Here is a 9,920-nt window from a genome sequence, read left to right as displayed (position 1 = left end):
CCTCTGGCAAAATCTCCTAGGTAGATTGCCTTTGGGATTTTAAAGGCAAGATAAGCGAAATTAAAGGTGTTTGATTTGAGGAACTTTAAGCCCAGACGAGGGGAGAAAGCCAGGTAACTCCCCAAGATTGCATCCCCGAACCCAATAGCCGAACTTTCCCCAGCATTATCATGAGCTTCAGGTCCTCTTGGCCCCGCCCCCTCCGGCCCCCGGCAGGTCCTACGTATCTATTGGATTATCCTCCCTGAAGTGGGAGTAGCGAGCGAGGGTGGAGCTCAGACTGACCACGGGGGGAGGCTCTGATTGGCTAGGAAGCGAGGACGAAACCCGGGTGGGTGGAATGTTAGGGAATCTGAACGTTCCATCCCGGGACTGTCAGGCCCGGAGCTGGGGCTGTTCCTGACGTCGCACTTCCCTCTCTCCGGCCTGTCCTGGTTGGACCCAACCCAGGACCAACACTGGTCAGTTGCAATCCAGACGAGATCCTGCAGGGATAAGGTAAAAAGCCCCCATCACTAACCTGGGCTCAGGCCACTTACAATGCTCCCCTAGGGTGTTACCCCACGTCAGCCTTCTTGGCCCCCTTCCTATGCCACGGATGCACTGCCACCCAATATTGGGTGCTGCTGAACTCACGTGTGGTTCTGTATCTCAGCTGGGCCCCCCCCCCCCAGATCCACCCTGACCCTTGTCTCCTGACTCCCCAGACCCCTGCCCCTACTCTGTTTGCTCTTCCCTGGCCTCTTGACCTCACTTTTGTCCCTTGTTCCCCATCTTGTACTCCCCCCACCACCACTACCCCACACACCCAAACTTCTGTCTAGCTTCTCCTCAGGTTGAGCTATACTGGCTTTTAAAATCTGCCCCTTTTTAATCTCCCCACCCCTCACTTCTCCATTTCTGCTTCCTATCATCTCATCCTTCCATCTTTATGAGCTTGGAGTCATCTTTGACTCTATCTCTTGCCAAGTCTATTGATTCTGCTCCAATAATAGTTTTCCCATTAGCTCTTCCTCACCAATGTCACTGCAGACATCCTCATTCAGACTCATCTCTTCTGGACTCTTCTAATAGCCTCCCTGTTCATCTTCCTGTCTTGTCTATCTCCTCTCTAATTCATCCCTCACACATTGTCAGATTAAGCCTCTTAATGGACTATCATAATCATGTCACTTGCCTTCCCAGGAAACTTCAGTGGCTCCCCATTGTCCATGGAATAGAGATATAATATAAATATAAATGCCTGACATTCAAGGCCCCCTACAAGCAGACTCCAACCTACCTGCCTAGCTTTGTCTTATACTAATTCCTTTTCACATAATCCAGGTTCCAGCCAATTTAGGTTCCTCTATGTTCCTCTTCTTTTTCTGATTCATGTCAAGGGCCCTTGCTAATACCATCCTAAATAGTAATTCCTGGAACATATTTTTCTGATTTCTGTCATAAGATCTCTCCCTTACTTTCAAATCTCTCTGCAGATATAATCTTCTCTATGAAGGCTTCAGTGAGATGAAAATTCTTTCCCTCACCATAAAGTTTTCATCACATTTTCCCTAAACTTCTCCTTTACATTATCAGAATGATTTGGGTTCTTGTCTTCTCCTACACAAATACATTAGATTGCAAACTCCTTGAGAGCAAATTGGGTTGTAATGATTGTACTCCAGTGTCTGTGGTACAATGTATAGTATCCAAATATAGTGTACTATATTTGAAATAAGATGACTTGGGCCTGTACCTTATTAACCATGTGAAACATACTTTTATCCTTTTAGATGCCTCAGTTTATTCACCTGTAAGGACAGGTCTACAAGGACCCTTCCAAATCTAATTCCTCTGACTTTAAGTACTCAATAGGCACTTTGTAAATGCTTGACTTTACTTGGGTCAGGCCTGGATCCCAGGGAACTAACTCTCTTCTAGCTAGAGGTTAGCCTCAAAGAGATAATGAGAACTGGGAAAAGCTAGTAGAGTGGAGTCTCCAGTCTTGCAAGCTTAGACCAGAGTGTGGGGCCAGGTGACATGAGAACAAGGCCGCCTTCAAAGTCTGGAGGCAGGCTGAGAAGAGGAATAGAGGAATCAGGTTTTGGATCAAGAAACTCACCTCTCTGTCTAGTAAATGGCCCTTTGGTGAAGGAAAGTTGTAGGCTTTAGGGCAAAACCATCTGAAAACAATAGCTTTACTTTGGTCCTGGATTAGTAATCTGTTCAGTAGGAATGCAGTTTCAGTCAATGTGGGGTGTAGAAGTGGCTTTAAAATCCCATGCATTCTGATCATAGGGTGGTTAAATACAAATTCTTTCTAGACTTCAGAACCATGTGAATCTAGGACCAAAGGGGCCTTTTCTTTATTCTCTTCACCTCCGGGGTAGTATCTAAAAAGTAATTCCTACTCAGGTAGTAGTGAGTGTAAGGTTACAGCACCAACAATTTATAGCATCTTGTCCTTGGCCCCTAAGATCTCAAAACACTTTGTAATCTTTTCTTCCCTTATGAGTCAATGATGCTGTAACCTGTCTGATGAATCAAATATTTTCTGATAACATAATAAGGCTCCTGTCTACCCTGCCGTGCTCAGGCACCTTCTACTCATCTGCCCAAAACCAAACCTATACATTTTAGAGCCCAAGTGGAATAACCTTGTCATATAGCAATTAATAGGACAGACTCACTTTGCAGGTGATAACCTCTTCGAAGGTAGACACGCATTTCATCATTGTTCTCATATTTTTAGTTCTTAGTACAGTGTCTGGTATGTAGTAGATGCCTAATAAATGCCTGTTGACTGATGGATGACAATGCTCAATGAGGAAGCATGGACGGTATAGCAGAAGTTAGGGTTTTTCCCAGAGAAATCAAACTCAGGGCCCTTATAGGGTAAATCCCCACCTGTTAGCACTGAGCACAAGGTCACCGGAGGCATGATAGTTGTCTTCAAATATTCGAAGGGCTGTCATTTGAGGACAGAACTAAGTAATGGATGGAAGTTACAAAGGGAAAACTGTGGCTTGATGTAAGGGAAAGCCTCCCCACAGTTTGAATCATCCACAGATACAGTAAGCAGCCTCAAAAGTAATGGGTTACCCCTCCCTAGAGGTCATTAAGCCAAAGCTTGATGACCACTTGTCCTTTTTCTTGGAGAAGGGATTCTTGTTTAGATATGGGTTAGATCAGATGATTCCTGAGACCCTTTACATGTCTGAAGTTGTAGTATTTTGTGGTCCTTTGATATGACAGGCTGACCACTGCCATGTGGAGGATGGACAAGTTCTTAATAGATGAAGTCCTAACTCTATTCCCTCATCTCCTGGGAGGGATGGAGGGAAAAGATAAAATTATCTCAATGGGGGACAGTGGAAAGCCCCTGACATTGGATATCAGAAGTTTTGAGTTATAGTTTCTGCCCAGTTCACTATAATTCCCTGTGACATTGGGCAGGTTGATTCTCTTTTTAAATTTACCTCAATTTCTTTATCTGTAAAACGAGATGGTTGAACTACACAATCTCAAAAGTCCTTTCCAGCCCTGTGATCTTCTTTAAACAAATGGAGACGCTGAGCCAGGAAAGTGAGGAACTCTTGTGTTCATTGAGATCTGTACATCTCCAGGCCACTGACCCACTTCTCAGGCACAGAACACAATTATTCATTGATAGTCACAGTTGACATTTGCTTCACACTTTTTAAAAGCGAGGGGTACTGGGATCACAGAGTTGGAAGGGACCTTAAAGACCAGCTAGTCTAACCCCTTCATTTTATATATTAAGAAATTGGGACTTAGAGAAGAGACATGGCTGGCTCAAGGTCCCACCAATGGCAAATGCCAGATTCAAGATTTGAACCCAGTTTCTCCAATGCCAAGCCCAAAATTCTTATGACCCATGTTACTTCCCCTAGATCCAGGTTGTTGCTGATTGATTGGGATATACTGAGTTAACTTCTATTGATGCTTTTCTTCTTTAGAAGTAAACAAAAGGTATTTTCCCCCTCTCATTCCAGGTGTCTTCCTCCCAAGACCCAGGTCCCAGCTGCTTCTTTCCCAGTGACTACTGCTCACTAGCCACACCTAAAATTCAGATCCAAACTGAGTGTCTGTGTGTTTTCAAAGAGAGTTGGTTCCAGCTGTTCCCACTGGCTGGCTATCTAAAGGCTTGTGATTTCCTTTTGGGCTCCAACAGCCAGGGAAGTTAGTTGTATCCTGCTGGCCTCTGGAATTGCATTGTGTTCTACACGTCAGCCCTCCAGGACTGCCAAGACCTTGTGATTTGGGTCCTGTTCTCTGAGTAAATATGACCTGCCCTGCCAACTGTCCTCCATGAGCTGGTTCTGGCATTGCATGGAAAGAACACTGAGGGAAAGAAGCTGGGACGGGGCCATGTAAGGGTACAGCAAGTATGATCTTGTTAACAGGCCAAGGGGAAAAAGGAATGTAGCCTAGTATTCAAGGATTTATTCTTTCAGAACCACCAGGTCCAAGTGGAAAGTAGTTGTAAATGTTCCCTGGCCCTAGGAGAAGACCTGAGGATTGAACTCTGTACTTAGGGCAGGGGATCCAAATCTTTGTGGCTATCTGGTGAAGCCTATGAAACTCCTTTTGAGAATAATATTTTTAAAGGCATAAAACAAAATAAACAGAATTGAAAAGATAACCAAACATAAATAAAGGTGTAACCTTTTTTTTTCCCCCAACTAAGTTCACAGGACCCTTGAAATCTGTCCAAGGACTTCAGGTTAACATCCCTTGTCTGGGGGAAGGGGAAAGTTGAGATCTTATTGGTATAGAGAATTCCCTTTCCCAATCCAAATGGGAATTTAGTCTTATAATGCTATTTGGGGTACTAGGACAGTAAGTGCCTTGCCCAGGGTCACACAGCCAGTATGTATCAGAGACAAGAATTGAATCTAGGACTGCCCAATACAGGAAGGGCAGCTAAGTAGTGCAGTGGATAGGGTGCCAGAGTCAAGTAGACTCATCTACCATGAGTTCAAATCTCTGGGCAAGTTACTTAACCCTGGTTACCTCAGTTTTTTTTTTTTCCATCTGTAAAATCAACTAGAGAAGGAAATGGCAAACCACTCCATAACTTTGCCAAGAATACTCCAAATGGGATCATGATGAGTCAGACATGACTAAAATGACTGAATAACAACAAACTTACTAATTCAGAGATCAGATCTCTACCCACAGAACCATAGTACACAGGTATCATTATCTCCATTTTACAGATGAAGAAACCAAAGCTCAGGGAGGCTTTTGATCATGCAACTTTTAAATGTCAGAGAAAATATTTGAACACCAGGCATGATATAGTGGTAGTGTACTTTTGATCTCAGATGAGTCACTACCCTCTCTGGGGCAAATGATCTCTATGGTTCTACTTGCTAGACTCTATCCCAGCTTTCTTGATACTAAATCCAGATTCGTATTTCACACATCACACATTGCCTGTTTTGAGAAAATAAAAAATGGAAGATGTGTTTCCTGCCCTCCATCTAGTAAGGGAAGTAAGATATATATAGAGGTAAGGAATCCTAGGCAGAAGATGCTAATACAGTTGATGTGGGAAGAGTGCTAGATTTCAAGTCAGAGGCCCAAGCTCTCTTGCCTTGCATGACTTTGGACAAGTTACTTCCTATGTCTCCAAGGACCCTTCTAGTTCTAAATCCTATAAATCTGTAAGATGCTTAATTGTTTAAGCAGCAATTAAGTGTCCATCCCTGTGCTAAATGCTCTGATAGATACAAGAGACATATGAGGCATGATTCCTTTCCCCTTGCAGTTTAGAATCTAGTAACAGAGATAACACGTGTGTGTATATGTATAATAATAGGGGACCAACCAAAATGGATTAAAATGAAATCCTAAATTGGGTGGCACACACACACAATTTGTCATAATCAGTAAAGGCTAAAGTGATGAGGGAAAGTTTCCGGGATTAGATCAGGCAGAACTTTGAGGGATGAGTAGGATTTGGGTAAGTGAAGGGGTTCAAGCAGGAAAAATAATGGGAACAAAGGCATGTTTGTGAGTTAGAGGGGAAACTGACCTAGGTAGATCAGTGATTCAACAAGCATTTATCAAGTGTTTATTATGTGCTACCCTAAGTGTTAGGAAAATGAAGGAAGGAAAAAATAGGTCCTGGCTCTCAAGGAGCCCAGATTCTATCTGGGGAGACAATGCAAATTATTGTGTATGTTTAAGATAAATGCCCCATCAATGGAAAATAATCTTGGAAAGAAGGGACTAACCCCTGGGGCCACTGGAAAGATCTCCTGAAAGTAGGTAGGATTTGAGGCCCTAGAGGCTCTCCCCTAGGGAAGTCATGGGAAATAATAGTAACTTAGATACATAGGATAGCCCAGGTCAGAAAGAGTCATAAAACTCATGCTGAAGGGTTTCACCTATATCTCGTTCCTTCAACAGTCATCATATTTAAAGCCTTCGTTCCTTCCTTCTTTCCTCCTTCCTCCCTCCCTTCTTTCCTTCTTCCTTCCTTCCTTCCTTCCTTCCTTCCTTCCTTCCTTCCTTCCTTCCTTCCTTCCTTCCTTCCTTCCTTCCTTCCTTCCTTCCTTCCTTCCTTCCTTCCTTCCTTCCTTCCTTCCTATAGCCATCAGAGTAAGGACAGTTCCTCCTTAGAATCAGAAAGCATTTAGTGATAAAAAAAATCCAATGAGCATTGAGTAAAACTCCCATTTTTGTTAAAGTGAAGTTGGGACATAGCATTGGCATAGTGGATTCAGAAGTGGATTTGGAGTTAGAAAGACTCGCATTTGAATCCTATCTCAGATACTTCCTAGGTATGTGGCCCTAGGCAGATTACCCTCTGAACCTCAGTTTCTTCTTCTATTAAACAGAGATAATAATACCTGCCTCACATCAATACTGTGAGAATCAAGTTGGTTAATAATATAAAAAGCACTTATGAGATAATAATGTAAAGTACTTTATAAAACATAAAGTACTATATAAATGTCAACTATTATTATAATGAGAGATTAGGGATAGAGATGCCATTTTCTGGGTTTGTTGTTGTTGTTGTTGTTGTTGTTTCCAAAAGGAGGGAAGCACAAATACCCTACCAAAAAAAGAGAGGGAGTTGACTAGTTTCAAGAAGTAGCTATAAAAATTCCCTTCAGTCTCAGAGGAGGGTCTATGATATTACTCACTACATATGACTGATATGAGCAGTATTAGGCGTGGTAGAAAGAACATAGAATTTGGGAAATCAGAGGATGAGAGTTCAATAAGGGTCTTATTGTGTGTTGATACCAGACAATTCAACTTATCTCTCTCAGCCTCAGTTCCCTCATCTATAAATAAAATGAGAGGATTTTATTCAATGTTTACTGGATTTCCTTCAGTCTCTAAATGCATTCTAGTCCTAAAAAGGAGCTGTTTCCACTCTGATGGCTAAAGGAGGGAAGAAAGGAAGAAGGAAGAAAGGAGGGAGGGAAGAGAAGGGAGGTTAGGGAGAAGGGGAAGGTAGGAAAGGAGGAGAAAGGGAGGAAAGGAGGGAGAAAAGGAGAAATCAAGCATTTATTAAGCAGCTACCATGGACCAAGCACAATGCCAAACACTTTACAAATATTATCTCTGTAAAATTCCTTTTGGCTACTGCCTGGGGAGGCTGGTCTTTGTTGATGACTATTGGTATTTCCAAATCACCTTTCCTGTGGGAAGTCCTTTTGTGGATGGAAGCACAGAGGCACCTAAGGCTCCTCAAGAAATTCCCATCCTTCCTAATGTTTATTTTGCCCCTTTCTTATTCACTCACCTTTGGGGCTAGATATGTCATGACCATACCTTGCTTCATCAACTTTGGCCCTGTATTATACTGCCATTGAAAATTAATTTCCAGGTGGTTATAATTGTTGTTTTTAATGGTGCTTATTTAATGTCCATGAGGGGATTTTTTTCTCCATTCCAAACTTTTTCCCTCACAGGAAAGGAAGATAAGAAAATGCCCAGATGTTGCCATCTCAGCAGATGGCCTCTTTCCCCCTAACAGCCTAAGAAAAGTGACATGAAGAAAGGCTAGAAAGAGCAATATTATTATTTTCCATCCCATGGCAATCAGACCCCAAATTAAGTGGTGACTTTTTAATTTGCTCTCTGCTTTTCCATCCCTAAATGATAGCGTTTTACTTCACTGGTAAGGAAAAATGAAAGCTCTCCATTTTCCCAGACTGTACTGTATTTACCAGGAAGACAAAAAATCTTCATAACACAGTGAGATCCACTGAGAAAATCAGAGCATAGCTTTAAATGAGGGTAATCCCAAAATCATGAGTGTGAAATTGGATTCTGATTTGGGGAACAGAACTGGTGAGTCTCTGGTATAGGTAGCTTCCAATAGGTCCCTTGAATGATTCCTAGATGAGTTCCTTCCTCTTCAGAGGAACAGAGCAAGAGCTGGGTCTGAAAGGGAACACTTGGAACTCAGGGAAGTGTTCACTTCTGCCTCTGTCAACCCTTTGGCCCCTGGTGTTTCCTTTTCCTGGAGTTTCTTTTCTTCCTTTAAGCTATTCTAAGCATCATGCATATAAGAGAGTCACTTAGACCTGAAGGAAAGGAAAACTTCAGGTCACAAATAGCTTATCCCAGAATCATGGAATATCAGGTTGAGAAGGGGACCTCAGACATGAATAGGAATCACCTCTATGGCTTCCCTGTTGTCTCCACTTGAATACCTCTATTGACAAGGTACTCACTCCCTCTTGAGATAGCTCTCTCACTTTGTATAAGTTAGGAGAACCTGAACATAAAGCCCTTTTAGCAGATTGGGTTCACCCTGAGTTGGGGCAATAGAATAGGAATGGCATTTTTGAGGGCAGCAAACTCAAATTATTGAAAGAAAGAAAGAAAGGCCTGTTAGGGAGTGAGACATCCCTATCTGTCTTCTGATGTCTACATGAGGCACAAAATGTGTGCAAATGACTCAACTGGACATAGTGGGATATATTCTGCTCTTGTTGATGTTGTATCCACCTCTTTGTGACCCCAATTGAGGTTTTCTTGGCAAAGATACTAGAGTGGTTTGCCATTGCCTTCTCCAGCTCATTTTACAAATGAGGAAACTGAAGCAAACATGATTAAATGATTTGCCCAGGGTCACACTATTAGTGTCCAAGGCCAGATTTGAATTCACCTCTTCCTAATTCCAGGCCTACTACTCTTTCCACTGTGCCACTTAGCTTCCCAGTATAGTACATTGGCTCATTGCTAATTAGCATGGTGCCTTACACAGAGGGTATACTGCTTTAATGTTCCTTGATGAATTATCTATCTAACTTAGAAGTCTCCCTGATTTTCTTGGTGTCTTTCCCAACACTGTCTCCTTGAACTCACTTATGTCATCACCATTCAGAAAGCACTTGGCCAAGATTTAAAATGGGCACTGGATAATCAATCAACAGTACTGAAGACACCTGGTCACATTGAATGAGCTATTTACTTGATATCTCCCATCTCCACCTAGACACTGGAACTTCTTTTCTAATTCCCTTCTTTGCCTGATGCTCCCTTACCTATATATAAATGCTTCCTTCTTTCCTACCAACAGGAGTGGCACCCAGTACTAATACCTCCATCCTTGCATTCAGAATTCCTATGTGCGTGGCCTTCTCTGATTCAAAGGTAAGATCCTTGAGGGTACCATTTTGTTTGATTGCATTTGTGCTTAGTATAGTGCCTGGCACATAGTTGCTACATCTGTGTAGCAATCTGTATCTATTCTGTACTGGAATAAAGTGGAATAATATATAAGCTAAGATTGTAGTGTGGCACAGGGGATAGGTGGCTAACCTTGGTGCCAGGAAGACTTGAGTTAAATCCTCTCTCTGACACACGATGGCCATATGACCCTGGGCACATCATTGAACCTCTCCATGCCCCAGATAACGGACTAAGACTATAATTGC

General features: G+C 42.5%; 1 protein-coding gene across 1 annotated transcript in view; it reads left to right on the top strand.

Annotated features, from left to right (window-relative positions):
* Positions 1-319: 319 nt before the first annotated feature.
* PLEKHF1 (pleckstrin homology and FYVE domain containing 1) overlaps positions 320-9,920 on the top strand; it is a 33,416-nt gene continuing 23,815 nt past the window's right edge. Inside the window, exons 1-2 of the mRNA XM_007474802.3 lie at positions 320-498; positions 9,563-9,636. The gene's annotated coding sequence lies outside the window, so the exon portion shown is untranslated. The remainder of the gene's footprint in view (positions 499-9,562; positions 9,637-9,920) is intronic.

This window comes from Monodelphis domestica, chromosome 1, assembly GCF_027887165.1.
Source record: "Monodelphis domestica isolate mMonDom1 chromosome 1, mMonDom1.pri, whole genome shotgun sequence".
NCBI classification, from domain to species: Eukaryota; Metazoa; Chordata; class Mammalia; order Didelphimorphia; family Didelphidae; genus Monodelphis; species Monodelphis domestica.
The sequence above is the reverse complement of the archived record's forward strand: the minus strand, read 5'-3'. Positions and strand labels throughout refer to the sequence as shown.